A 14,542-nucleotide genomic window follows, 5' to 3' on the forward strand; every position below is an offset into this window, starting at 1 on the left:
GTCTGGAGTGTGCCATCAAAATATTTATATACTGTAATTGTTTGATTATCAGTTAATACATTGATACATTTAGAAAAAACAATTATAAATCAATTAAATGTACACATGCATTAGGATAAAAATACAATTAAATTTGCAAATTAACTATTCAATTTCCTAATTTTGCCCTTAAATGTTGAATTAAAGAATGATTTTTTAAATGCAATTGAAAAATTTATTTTCAAAAGGATTTCATTTGTTATCATATTCCATCCATAGACTGTATATAGTCTATGATTCCATCTCACAATTCATCTTGTCTGTCAACATTAACTCTGCCCAGCCCACAAAGTATGGAGACCCAAAGTGCTCAATATTAACATCATGAAATAAATAATGATATAAATGAATACAAATTAAAAAAAAAACACAATACAAAATTGTGAAATAGTCCAATAAATGATTAAAATAATTATAATAAAATGTTATTTCATCTTGCTTCTAGGGTTGGGTATCGGTTGTCTGTCCCCCCCCCCCCCCGATACTGGTGCCAAAACGATACTTTTAAAACGGTGCCGGTACTTTTAAAAAAAGATTTAAAAGAAAAAAGAAAAAAGGAAGAGCACAAAACAACAGTCGGCGACATTAAGGAATGGCTTGTTTATTGCTAAGGCCATATGGTCAAAATGAAATGATTTATTAAAAATGTAATAACAATAACCTATAACCGTAACTTATTTCACCAGTAAATTGCTGTTCAACAACAAAAACAACCATCAGATGTGAAAAAGGGTATTTTACAATAACTTTGAATGCACCATGAGGCTTACCAGTTTCAAGTTAACACACCGTCTGTGTTGTTTTTCCGAAAACGGCAGCAGCAGACTGTTGTACATCCCTGTGTTGGAATCCTCTACAGTGAAACACACTTTACACCGTTTAGCTGTCAGCATTTTAACCGCGTTTAATCCAGCTACTAGCTAACGGTAGGCTAACGTTTCCTGCTGTCAAGTGTAGTGTTAACTGGTGTCATGTGCAGCGATACTTCTGTTGCCTCTAACGTCTGTTTCGGAGCATCAAAGAGAAGCGCTGCATTTCAGTGGTACCGAAACAAGGCACCGAAATCGCCGTTGCTATTCGGTCCGGTAGAAACCGCTTGTTTATTAGCATCGGGTTTCGGTACCCAACCCTATTTGCTTCTTCACACATCAGTTTACTGCAGGTCATTTCTATTTTTGTTCCAGCTGTTTTAAATTCCAAAATGTCCTTTTTTCATAGTTCATATTCCATCTTTTGTATGTATTTATTCAGATGATTATTTATTTCATAATGTTACATTTAATCATTTCATTTTGGGAACACTTTGGGTCTCTGAATGTGGCAGCAGGAGCTCTGATTGGCCAGCTGTTGAGCTATGACGCCCGCACATGCCTCCCGCCAACACACAGACTTGTTGCAGTACAGCATGGCAAAACACTGCTCAATAAACAACTACAGACAAAGAAGATATTTTTGATGTAAACTTGAAGCATCAACAACACCATCAATGTGTTTTTATGCCTTTGTTTGAACCAGTTTGGCTGTTTAAGAACCTGTGTTTGTTTTTTTGTCAATGCTCCTCAGAGACACAGGGAGATAAAGGTTGTACAACTTGTATTAGACAATATTAGAAATGCTTCTCATCATACAAGTTCTGCATAAACATCGTGCATCATTTGGCCTATTTAAAGGACACACATGCCATCTCTTTTGTCAATATTTAGTTTTGGCTGTGACTGGGTTTGTTTTAAAGTAGACATTTACCATAAGTTACCATTTGTAATAACCATGCAGCTGAAATTGCCATTAAACTGTTTAGTTTATTTTGTAGTTTAGTTCATTTAGATCATTTTGAACATGTTAAAAAAAAAAAAAAAGATTAAGAATAAGAACATTTATTTATCAGCAAACATATCTTTCAAAATTATAGTAAATGATCCAAATAAGGATTTCCATGTTCAAATTGGACATGGAAATCCTGTCTTTTAAATAAAGGTTATATCCTACAAAAAACCTTAAATGCAGGTCAACTGAGCACTTTAATTAGCATGAATCAAACTGTGAGACAGACTGCGATGTGAATGTCTGAGATTAGACCCAAAGGCAGCAGGTGTTGCAAAAGTCTTAGGATGCACAAGGTCAGTCATTACAACAGAGAGTACATTTTACACAAGGTAAGACAGGGACGCAAACATGCGACAACAAAGACACAGACGAGTCAGACATGAAAGCAGGACAAACCAACTCCAGCAGAAGGTTGTGAATCAAGGTCGCTGGTTTTGAGCTGCCATTCAAGGCTGCCACGCTCTTTGTCCCCTCTGGCAAAAAAGCATTCCTGTATGTGTGTGCCAGAGAAACATGCAAAGAAACAAGTAATTGCACTGCTCATTACATGGCCATTAAAAGAAACACAAAAGTGCATGCTTTAAGACAGGAAACACAGTCCTGTATAGCCGGGCGGACAGGAAGGCAGGTAGCAGGTTCACAAAAGAGGCAGAGTGAGAAACAGGCAGACCGACAGTGAGACAGGCTTCAGAAGGGAGACAAAGAGATATAGTCATACTGAAGGACAGGCAGATAGGAGGGCTGGCTGTTGTCAGCATCAATGACAACAACAGCAGCAATGTAATTATAGGCTCTCTGATTAAATCAATCTCATTTCTGCCAATCACAACACACTTTGCCTGCTGAAAAAAATGTCTGCCTCGCTGACACCTCAGCTGGGGGAGCAAAGGGAGGAAGTGAAGGTGGACAGACGGGCAGGAATGGTAGGCATCTTTGTTTTAACTGCACTACTGTGGAGTTTTGAACAGCAACTGTCAAATGTAATTTTTGCAATGAAACAGTGATTCTACTGGGATTTGTATTTTTTAGACTACACTTTAATACAATGTGAGGTAGGTACTCAGGTAGGAGGTGGTTTTTTTCTTTTCATGGTGGCAATGGCTGATCATGCTAGCTAGAAAGAAAGATGTAAGATGGGAGAAAAACAGATATATGCCAATGGCACATGCCACTATTTGTGTGTGACTGGCATCATAAGCTGCCAATATACTCTGTCAGAACTGGTCACCAGACACCAGACACCAGGCTCTTTTCCTGCTGCACCTTTCGGACAGATGGATTAAAGGGAGCTGTGTCCGACCATATCTGTAACTTTCCAAAACAGACGATTGAACATTCACACCCAGTCAGTCTTGACACAATATCACTTTTTATGTACACAAGCAAGTGCAGCATAATGAATGTCTTCAATGAGAGACTGTGTGCCATTATCCCTATATTTATACTGCATCTCTCCCCTCTTTGTGACAGCTGACTTTTCACTCCATCTTCCAGTATGGCCGCTCAGAACAAGTGTAAGTTTATGAAAGTAAACTTTTGATTTCACAGTTGTCAGACAACACGTCGTACGAATTGGTTCTGTTCGAACAGAAGCTGGCCCACACTGGCCTCCCACCTTCTCCCCTTTCAAAGGCGTCTACAGTTTGTTGTTGTTGGCCTATGAGGTCAAAAGGCTCAGATAGCAGACTGATCTCATTAAGTGGCGTATGTATGCCATTTTGGCGTGTTATCAAGACGCATAATCGCTTTTTAGCGTGTTTATCAACGTCATTTGGCCTCCATTGACCTACATTACGTGTGAATTATCGCAGTAGCAAGTAGTATGAAAGGACGGAAGTCTGCAGAGTGAGGTTGATTGGGGTGGCGGATGGGTAAAACACAGGACTTTCACCCAGGAGAGCCGGGATTGCGTCCTGCGTGTGGCGTTTTTTTTTTTAAGCCTTCCCCAATGTTCTTTTCCTAAACCCAACCGTTTATTGTTTTCCTAAGTGTGTGACGTTGGTCACCGTCTTTTTTGTGTGTTACTAAAGCCTTTCCCAATGTTCTTTTCCTAAACCCAACACGTTTTTTTACACGCATGTGACGTTATTCTCGCGATAGCACGGCGCGTTCTCGCGATGCCACGTGGTGTGTATGTTTACATCCGCTGTATACAGCGTAGACATACACGTGGATAGCTCAAAATGCGTACAGATAACACGCTATTTGGCTTTAGGAAAGTGGCGTGTATGTTTACGCAAAGTCATGATGCCATGTTGCAGATACAGTGGTCTGGCCTTAAACCTCTACAGCGGCAGATGAGCCAATACACGCAAATCTTAGTGTGTTGCTCCATAGGGGTTAAGTGGGTAAGCTTATGGACTAATTCACTGGATGATTTATGTGTTGACATAATGTGTGACACTTCCCTTACTGTGTCAGAACCAGTGGTGGAAGAAGTATTCAGATCCTTTACTCAAGTATAAACCCCACGTAAGAGGCAAGGCCGAAAACCAACATTGAATGCCTGTAACCTTTGATCCCTCAGGCGGCACTGCATTAAAAACCGACATTATTATGTAAAGGATATTAATACGTGGCTTCAGGAACACTTCGGAAAACCATTGTCAGTTAACACAGTTCGTTGCTACATCTACAAGTGCAAGTTAAAACTCTACCATGCAAAGCAAAAGCCATATATCAACAACACCCAGAAACGCCGCCGGCTTCTCTGGGTCCAAGCTCATCTGAGATGGACTGACGCAAAGTGGAAAAGTGTGCTGTGGTCCCCACATTTTAAATTGTTTTTGGAAATCATGGACATCATGTTCTCAGGGCCAAAGAGGAAAAGGACCATCCAAATTGTTATCAGCGCAAAGGTCAAAAGCCAGCATCTGTGATGGTATGGGGGTGTGTTAGTGCCCATGGTATGGGTAACTTGCACATCTGTGAAAGCACCATTAATGCTGAAAGGTACATATAGGTTTTGGAGCAACATATGCTGCCATCCAAGCAACGTCTTTTTCAGGGACGTCCCTACTTATTTCAGAAAGACAATGCCAAGCCACATTCTGCACGTGTTACAACAGCGTGGCTTCATAGTAAAAGAGTGCGGGTACAAGACTGGCCTTCCTGCAGTCCAGACCTGTCTCCCATTGAAAATGTGTGGCGCATTATGAAGTGCAAAATACAACAACAGAGACCCCAGACTGTTGAACAACCGAAGTCGTACATCAAGCAAGAATGGGAAAGAATTCCACCTACAAAGCTTCAACAATAAGTGTCCTCAGTTCCCAAACGCTTATTGAGTGTTGTTAAAAGGAAAGGTGATGTAACACAGTGGTAAACATGTCCCTGTCCCAGCTTTTTTGGAACATGTTGCAGGCATCATATTCAAAATAAGTGAATATTTGCAAAATACAATAAAGTTTATCTTTGTAGTGTATTCAATTGAATATAGGTTGAAAAAGATTTGCAAATCATTGTATTATGTTTTTATTTACGTTTTACACAACATCCCAACTTTATTGGAATTGGGGTTTGTAAAAGTACTAATACCAGACTGTAAAAATACTCTGTTACAAGTAAAAGTCCTGCATTGATCAGGTTTGATCAGGAAATGTACTTAAAGTACTAAAAGTAAAAGTACTCAATGCAGAAAAATCTCCACATTTTAGAAACTGGAAACGTTCAAAACAGTTCTATGTTTAATCATTTCAGCTGGACTTATAGGTCTAAATGTTGTTGGGTAGTTTAATTTATAATAAAACATTGTATTTTATAAACTACATGTGTTTTGTGTTCAAAAATCTTAATGTGTAAAGTAACTAGTAACTAAAGCTGTCAGATCAATGTAGTGGAGTAAAAAGTACAATATTTCTCTCTAAAATGTAGTGGAGTAGAAGTAGAAAGTGGCATGAAAAGAAAAGACACAAGTACTGTAAGCACAAGTAGCTCAGTTTTGTACTTAAGTACAGTACTTGAGTAAATGTACTAAGTTACATTCCACCACTGGTCAGCACATACAAACTGAATGCAGATTATTTAAATTTGAAAGCACCGATTTCTGAATTAACCTGTCATCAACTGACAGACGAAGGTAGCCTAGGGTAGTCTTAAAACATTAGTTCAACTTCAACCACACCACTTTTCCCAAACTACGTTTCAGACTTAATTTGTGAGCATACGGTTATGCTAAAACAAATACACTTATCAAAGCAACATCTTCTTCCTTGTGGCCAGGGAACGCGTTGTTTCAGATAGAGCATGATGATTTCATGGAGTTACAATGAAATCCATGAAGATTTAATAGAGCAGAAGTTTATGGATTTTTATTCAGGCTTTTTTTTCAAAGTTGACAACCATTGGAGCAGCACAGCTCAGTCAGTGTGGTTTTGTGATTTGCAGGTCAAAGAAGGTGTCTAGCTGGCTGAATTTTGACAAATGAAATTGAAAATTTGTTTTTTAGACATCCAGTTTACAAATAAATTCCAAAACTGTCAAAAAAAAATATCAATTTAAAAGACTATATTTCAAAATGTACTTCAGGATCTCCTATACATACGTGCATTTCTTAGGTTTATTGCACAGGTTTACAAGTGAGATGCCACCACAGTGGATAAGGCTAATTTCATCTCCCTCCACCAATTACAATCAAATTAGCCCAAAGAGCCAATGCTTATAGCCTAGAGTATTACAAATTGTTCATATGATATGACTATTTTCCCAGCTAAAGAGAGAAAGACACACAAAATGAATGAGTGAGAGACACACACACACACACACAGAAAAGACAGATTGACAGAGAAAGAGAGAGAGAGAGAAAAGGCGTCAGTGTGGAGAGGATTTATGAGTGGGGCCTGTCTGTTGGCTATGGGCCTGGTCCCTCTGTGGTCCACTCCTCTGTAATATTCACCGCTCCTCAGGCTCCCATGTGTCTGTCTGTGGCTGCAATGTACACACGCACACCCTTACACGCACACAAATACTGTACAAACACGAGTCTATGCATGCACATATAGGCTGCTCGCTCCAGAAGAATCCAGTCACTGTACAATTATCTGCTCCCACTTTTGTCTTTTTCTCAATCCCCACCTCTTTCTGTCTGTTCATCTCTGACTGCTTATTATCCCCGAATGTCCACCTGACCCTACGTGCAGACAACAGCGGCTGAAATGCGCCACAAACCGCAAGTCAAAGCATTTAACCGTCAATGAATTTAACTGGAATTTCAAAAACAAGCCACTTTATTTCAGTATGGGCCAAGATTGTCTAGAAACACTGCTCAGGCAGAGCAAAGAGGTCGATTCATTAACCATTTATAGTACATGGTTATACGGTTGGATTTGGTAGAATTTGTTATTTGAGGGAGGTTTGAAAAGGGAAAAAACTAAATGTGTAGGAGTAAAAAAACAGCCACGCAAACATCTATGTACGACACCTACGTATATTCGCAGCAGTATGTGCAGCCCGAAGAAGCATGTTCCAGCGTTTAGTGGTTGAGCTTTAGCCTAGAAATCTAGACGCACCCTAGCGGCAGCAAATGTAATTTGCAGCCAGGGTCAGTCTAACAACTCTCCGTTGGCTTGCGAGCTGGAAAAAACTAATTCTGGTCAGGCCAATCACATCGTGTATTGAGTCGGTGGGCGGGCTTAACATAAGGACGGCAGAGTTGCGACGGTTCTTGAAAACAAAGAAGATGGCTGCTGCTGCTGCTGGCGAACAGCGGTCTTTCGAATCGGCTTTAGCCGCGACTCTGGAAGACTTGGAGTTAAGCACTGAAGTCATTCTTAAAAAAGAAAGATGTGTTCGGAGTTTTGCCGACCGGATACGGCAAAAGTTTAATCTATCAACTAGCGTTGCTCTGGTTGGCTATGAGCGCAGAGGGAATTTGAAAGTCAAACCGTTTATCCTGCCCCTCGGATTGAGCCCTGCCAATGGTGAGTTCCCAGACCCAACATTTTGATGTGGGTCGGGCTTGTCAGGCTAGTTGAGCTTCTCAAGGCATAGAAAGCCAGACATGTTTTGTTTGTTTCGAATGAAAGTCAACGTTGTTTACAACTTGACTTGCTTCTTGAAGTGTGTTTTACCTGCAAATGTCTGACATAGGGTGACGGTTGGCTTTCACACTGTCAAAGTATTTAAAAGCTTACAACTTAAACGCATACATATACATTATGTACATTTAAACGAAAATGGCATACTGTATGTATATACATTTTCAGACACAAATACAAGTGATTCAACAGCAGGAAATAAAAGAAAAAAGATTTTTCCCTTTAATGGATGTGTAAGAAGGTTACAGACTGCAGAGCGAGAGAGAGAGAGAATCCGGCCTTTATTGTCAGTGTGAAGTGCGACTGAGGCCATGTGCTAGACATGTCCATGTTGCACTGAAGGGGGGCTGAATGGGGATCCCTCCGCTGTGACCGTGGTCAATAAGCCCACAGCAGTCTGCTAGGACGACTAAGACAGAGACCAACGGGATCAAAGACAATGAGGCAGGCGGGAGAGTGAGGGAAGTGAGGGAGCGATGGATGCAAGCAAGGGAAAAACAGAGAGCATCTTAGGGGACGTTTTAAGGGTTGGGGGGGGGCAAGGCAGACACATTTAACAAAGGCAAAGAAGAAAAGAGAAAAAGAAGAACTGATGGAGGAAATACAGAGAAAAGGTTAGGGGAGTAAGGTAGAGACAGGGGGAATAGGAGAGATGCACGAAGGCGTCAGGGAGAGAAGAGTATTTCTATGAGCGTTTGTGATCTGGGCTTGTGAATGTGAGTGTGCGTCCACACGTTCAAAGAGAGTGCATGAGGGATTTGACAATAAGAAAGACAGAGAAAAAAGGAATATAAAAAACATCAGTGGCATCAAAACAACAATAGGAAGAAAAAGTCAGAGGGACAACGGAAGAATAAAAAAAAAAACAGAACAGAGAGGACGAAGAAAACTTTGGAAATAGCTCATGAAAACTGATTGTGTGTGAGACTTCCCCTCAGTAGTGTGTGTCCCATGCAGCTGCCAGTGTTGAACCTCTCTCTGCCTAGGACACTTCTAAACACTGAAAGACAGAGTTCACTAGCAGATTCATAAGACTTTTTGTTAGAAGTATGGGACAATCAATTCATCTTCATACACATCTGATGCTATATAGGATTTTATAGCAGAGATGGGCCATCTTGTTAGAAATTAGGACCACCAACAACAAAAAAAGTATGAACTAGGGAAATGTATATATTCAGAGAAAAATATCACGCTTTCCTACAGGAAATATTGTTAATTGAGTAACTATTGTTTAGGCCGTCATCAATTATCTAAATTGATCCGCTTTTCAAGCTCAGGGTGGCTTACCACAGTTTCCTGGAGGAAATCCTACAATGGATATGATGCAGTATACAGTATTTGATCACGTAACTGTTCTGTGGGAATCCCGTAACATTTATTTAATCTCCTCAGATCTTTCATTGAAGAAATACAACAAAGCATCAATTCATTCATTTGCAAATTTTTTTGTAGTTATTTTTTGTTCATTTTATTATCATGTTATCCAGAGGGCCAGAGTTAAACTACTATGTCAGATGCTTTTCAAATGCTTTTACTGCATGATGGCACCAGAAAATATCATCAGCCTAAATCCAAAATATATATTGGTGCTTCCCTCCAACATTATATAACAGTTAAACCTGAACAGAGATGCTGTGAATGTGTCTCTAAGGAGAGAAAGTGGTCTATGAATGGGAACCGTGTGTTGTGTATGCGTGCGAGTGCGCATGCATGTGTGAAGCTGGGTTCACTTATGTAACAACCACATGACACAGACAGTGGGAGGTTGCATTAGGAATTACAAATCGAGGAAGAGGGCAATAAAAAGAGAGACAATGAGACAGAAGGGAAACACAGACGGAGCATTTTGTACGGATACATGAAGGAAAACTTCATTAGGTCCTCACAACTACCGAAATATAGGAAGAAATTGGCCATTTTGCCTGGTGATAATTGAGAGAGGTAGATTCACTCAGCAGACAGACAGTCAGACAGACAGACAGACAGACAGAAAGCTCTTGCAGGGAGTCTGTGCTCAGAAGTGGCTTTCTGTGATCCCTGCCACTTCCAAACAGAATCAGGAAAGAGTGTTGCTCTGGCGGCCAGCCGGGCTGTCGCCATAGGGACCCAATTCAAAGAACCCGAGGCCAAACCATCTGAAAGATGTCGAAGAGGGTTATTTGAAGATGCAAAGGCACAGCAAGAGTGTGGATTTAGTGCTTAAACACCCCATATTAGTGCTATCATCCGGCCCACTAATCAAAGCCCCAGTTTCTCTTTACTTTCTCTGTTCTTGTCTACGTCTCTTTTTCTATTATGTGCATTTTTTTCCTTCTGTTGCTGACTTAGAAGTTGTTTAAGTGAGACGAGAATCCAAAATTCTCTTTCTGAGTTGATCTACCCCTCTCTCTCTCTCTCTCTCTCTCTCTCTCTCTCTCTCTCTCTCTCTCTTTCTCTCTCTCTCCTTTAGCTCACAGAGAAGAATTCAAAGTGTACTCTTAATGGCTTACATGTGTTTCGATTATGAAGCTGGCATGCACTTCTCATTTTAATGGGCTTTCTGTGCTCTCAGTTCACTGCTGAGCTAGGTTATGTGGTGGGGATTTGGAGGTAAAGGCTTTTAATTGCCAGGCTATGGCAGGAATGTGGTTAGTCAGATGGCAGGAATGTGGCATGGCAGACATATTTTTCTGCCTTTGAGACACATATGTGGGCACAGACTAGGGCTGCACGGTATGACCTAAAATCAAAATCACGATTAATTGCACATTTTACCTCGATAACGATAAATGAACGATAATTAATCACGTTGTTCCAATTAAATTAAATTATAATTAAATTGAATATTGAAGTTTGCTAAACTTACTGTAACTAAATTCATGCATGCCTGTGGAATAAAGCATCATTTCTTCTCAAAGTGGGAAAATACAACATTAAAATAAGTGGCTAGTCTGAAACAGGTTTCAGTCAGACTGGCCATTTATATAGTTGCTAATTCCACTATTAAACGTAAAATTAGATTATATGAAACTCTTCCAGTTTGAACACACAGCAACAGCATGCAGCTAATTCAAAAGTAATAAATTCTGGAAAAAGTTCTTTAAAAAGTTAAATTTACCTAATTTTGTGAACTGCTGCTGGTTGATTGAGTAGACATCCAGCAGTTTAAGTCAGATAAACTCTAAACAGTTCTTGCATGTTCTAATTTTCCTTAGATTTATTTCTCTTTAACTCATTTCTTATTTTCTTGTTTCATTTCATGTGTGAATCAATTTCATCTTATTACATTTCTTCCATACAGCACAGCAATACACTGTGTATATAAGCTGTACTAAAGTAGGGCCCACTCGCTTACTGTGTTTTTCTCTCTCCTCTCTCCCTCTGTAAAATACTTTGCAGGCCCAAACCAGCCTGCGGTTAAAGAAAAAAGAAGAAAAAAAAAACACTGGGTGTAAAATAATCCCAGCCCTGTAAAATTAAAAAAGGGGAGGAAGAAAAATGAGCGCGCCCAATGTGGCATGTGAACTAATGATGGGTTGGTGGGGTATTGGTTTTGGTGGAGGAGCGAGAAGACCGGCGATGCGTGTAATGCAATCATCACCTTTTGTCCAGTGTATGGTTAAAATGGGCCATGCCCCGGGAGTTTGTGGCGTGCCCACAGGGTCATGCCAGGGCATGTGTGTGGGTGCTCGGTCGATGGGGGCAGGACGGGGCAGGAACAGGGCGGATCGGAGTTAGTGTGATAATAAGGAGGAGGACAAGAGGTGTGTGTGTGTGTGTGTGTGTGTGTGGGGAGACAAGGATGGACAAATGAATCGAGTGAGGAAATAGAAAGAGCCTAAAAGCACATAAACACATGCGTCAAGACACACACACACACACACACACACAGTCACAACCACTCCAAGTCACCCTATTATTATCATTATGCAAGTGTGACTGCAAATGGTCCCCCTGAGCAACAGCGGGACTGAGCAATGAGCCCATAAACAGATATGGGCTATGGTGTAGCAGTGTTGGCATTTTTGATGAGGCAGCAGCCACACACAAAACACACACACACACATACACTTCTCTTTCCCTTCGACCTCTGCTCTCCGAGGGAAGGCAGGGCGAGCACACAGCCTGCCGGAGGGACTGAGCGACAGTGCGCCCAGCTGCATGCCAACTGCGCCCGCGGGCTGCCCTAACCCATGCACCCAAGGGAGCAAACAGCCTCTGCCGCTCTCTATATCACCATCTCTCCCTTTCCTTCTCTTGCCCCCCCTCGCAGCCTCTCACTGGCCTTCTCCATCTCCCAATTGTTGTTAATCTCTCTTCTTTCTCCTGGCGCTCGGTCTGTCCTCCTTTCTCCACCCAATCCTTCTCTACCTCTCACTCTTACTGCCAGTCCTAGAGAGTGAGTGACAGGCTGTGAATTGCTCTGAGGCTATACCCAGATAAAAGGCAAGGAATGCACATAAGTACACACACATACACACACACTTCACTGGAAATCACATCCACTGTCACATAGATAGACACAAGTCTTGCCATCCTCGTGTTGGTGAGAGCAATACACACAACACACTGAATGTGGAGTGACAATCTCTTTGTCCAGTCCCCCCCAGATGCCTGTGTGCTTGGTCACTCACTGTAATGGTACCCAGCATCTTTCTGTGCGTGAGAGAGAGAGAGAGAGAGAGAGAGAGCGCGCAAGCGTGGGTGTGAGACTGAGACAGATTGAGAAAGTGTGTGTGTGTGTGTGTGTGTGTGTGTGTGTGTGTGTGTGTGTGTGTGTGTGTGTGTGTGTGTGTGTGTGTGTGTGCGTGCGTGCGTGCGTGCGTGCATGATGTGCATGTGTGTTTGTATGAGTGTGCGAGAGGGAGAGATATTGTGTCTCAGTGTGCGGTGTCAGGTCTGGCTGTGTGAGCTGACACTGATTATAGTCTTCACAGCTCACTCCCATCACAGGCAACTATAGCCACGGCCAAAGCCCTATATTTTCAACAAGTTGCAACACTGTGTGCAGGATCCAGAATTGCTTTTATGCCTCCAGCAGTTCGGCCACTGGCTTCCCGGAACAAAATTCAAAAGCCATAGCGGTCCCACTGCTTGGCATAAAAGTAGTATTCAGACCTAATGGGACATTCTTTGGTACTGAAAATGTGTCAAAGCTAGGGGTGTCACGATTCTCCAAATCCTTGATTCGATTAGATTTTCGATTCTAAGATCACGGTTCGATTCGATTCTCGATTTTTAAATTTTTTTTTTAAAGCACAGTTTGCTATGCCATTTTTAGACTAGACTTTTATGCAATATAATATCTGACCTTTGTTCGCAATGTACATTGTCAAATTTAAAACATTTATTAAACATTTATTAACAACATAATGTAACAATAACTTATATCTATAACCTGCCATCTAGTTTCTCTTTTGTAACTGCAGTCTTCTTCACAGAAGATGACATTCAAGTTCACAACAAAACAAACAAAAAACAATAAAACAGCCATGTCCATAGTCTTCTCTGAACAATTAAGTGTCTTAACTACTTCCGAACAGTTGAACATACACCACACAGATGAACTGCCATGTTAGTCGTGCTGCCAGTGGAAGAATATGGTACACGCACATAGCAGAGCTTGCACACTGTGGCTTTTTTGTCAACAACGCGAACGTTGTCAACATAACTCACTGGAAATCCAAAAATACTTCCACACCGACGACTTCAATGAAAGAGAGGGGGTTCAAGTTCTGTCGATGGGTCTCCTCCATCTGCAGTTGCCATGCTATCTTTTGGCTGGCTGTAGCTAAATTAGAGGAGGTTGACTGACTCAGCGCTTCAACACTAGTGTTGACGAACTGACCAAAGACCCGGTTAATTAACCCGTGTAGTGTCACTGAACCAGGAGAATGAACCGACTCACTCCTGTTTTTTTACCTCATTCGTGCAGGCAGCGCTTTTCTCAAGCTGAGTGCGATCGGTGTATGCGCCGTTGTGTGTAGCTGGTCTTCTTCTGCTACTGTGTGTGTAGTAATCTAGCTCATTAGCGCCTCCACTGGAGTGGTGGTAGAATCAATCAGGAAATGGGCTACTTCGAGTGCACACGAATGATAAGAAGACCTACCACCACCAAAGTGTAATTGAAATACTATAAATATGGTCAGTGTATATTTATGTATATAGCCAGAGCACTAATACAAAAATCATCCACAACAGTTTTCTATGTAAAAGCGTTGTGGACTGCTCTTGTTGAGACACATGCTCCTTTTGTGCCAAATGATAGGCCGTACTGCAGTGTATAATTATTGTAACAAGACTTCGGTCTTACCCTGTATACACCAATGACGAAGAAGCATTCAGAAAAACAAACAGTGACACTGATGAATGATGCTTAGTCTTAGATGCTCACATTGAAAGGCTACCAAACCATGAGACTCCTTTCTGTGTGTGTGTGTGTGTGTGTGTGTGTGTGTGGACATTCTTTTTCTTCTTTTCATGTGCTCTCACTTTTCAGTGTCATTGACTGCTTTATGCCAGATATAAAAGCAATGCATGACCAACGAAGCGCATAATGGGCAGATTTGACTAACGTGTCAGTGCAGAGGAGTGAAAAAGAGGAGGGAGTGAGAGGAGGGAGGGTGAGGCAGGAAGGAGAAGAAAAAGGAGAAAAAAAAGAG

At 41.3% G+C, this 14,542-nt stretch overlaps 1 protein-coding gene across 1 annotated transcript in view; it reads right to left on the reverse strand.

The window, feature by feature from the left end:
- The window catches only part of LOC116042856 (polycomb protein SCMH1), a 73,129-nt gene that overhangs the window by 31,766 nt on the left and 26,821 nt on the right, over positions 1-14,542 (reverse strand). The window lies entirely within an intron of this gene.

The sequence above is a fragment of the Sander lucioperca genome, chromosome 10, assembly GCF_008315115.2.
Source record: "Sander lucioperca isolate FBNREF2018 chromosome 10, SLUC_FBN_1.2, whole genome shotgun sequence".
Taxonomy (NCBI): domain Eukaryota; kingdom Metazoa; phylum Chordata; class Actinopteri; order Perciformes; family Percidae; genus Sander; species Sander lucioperca.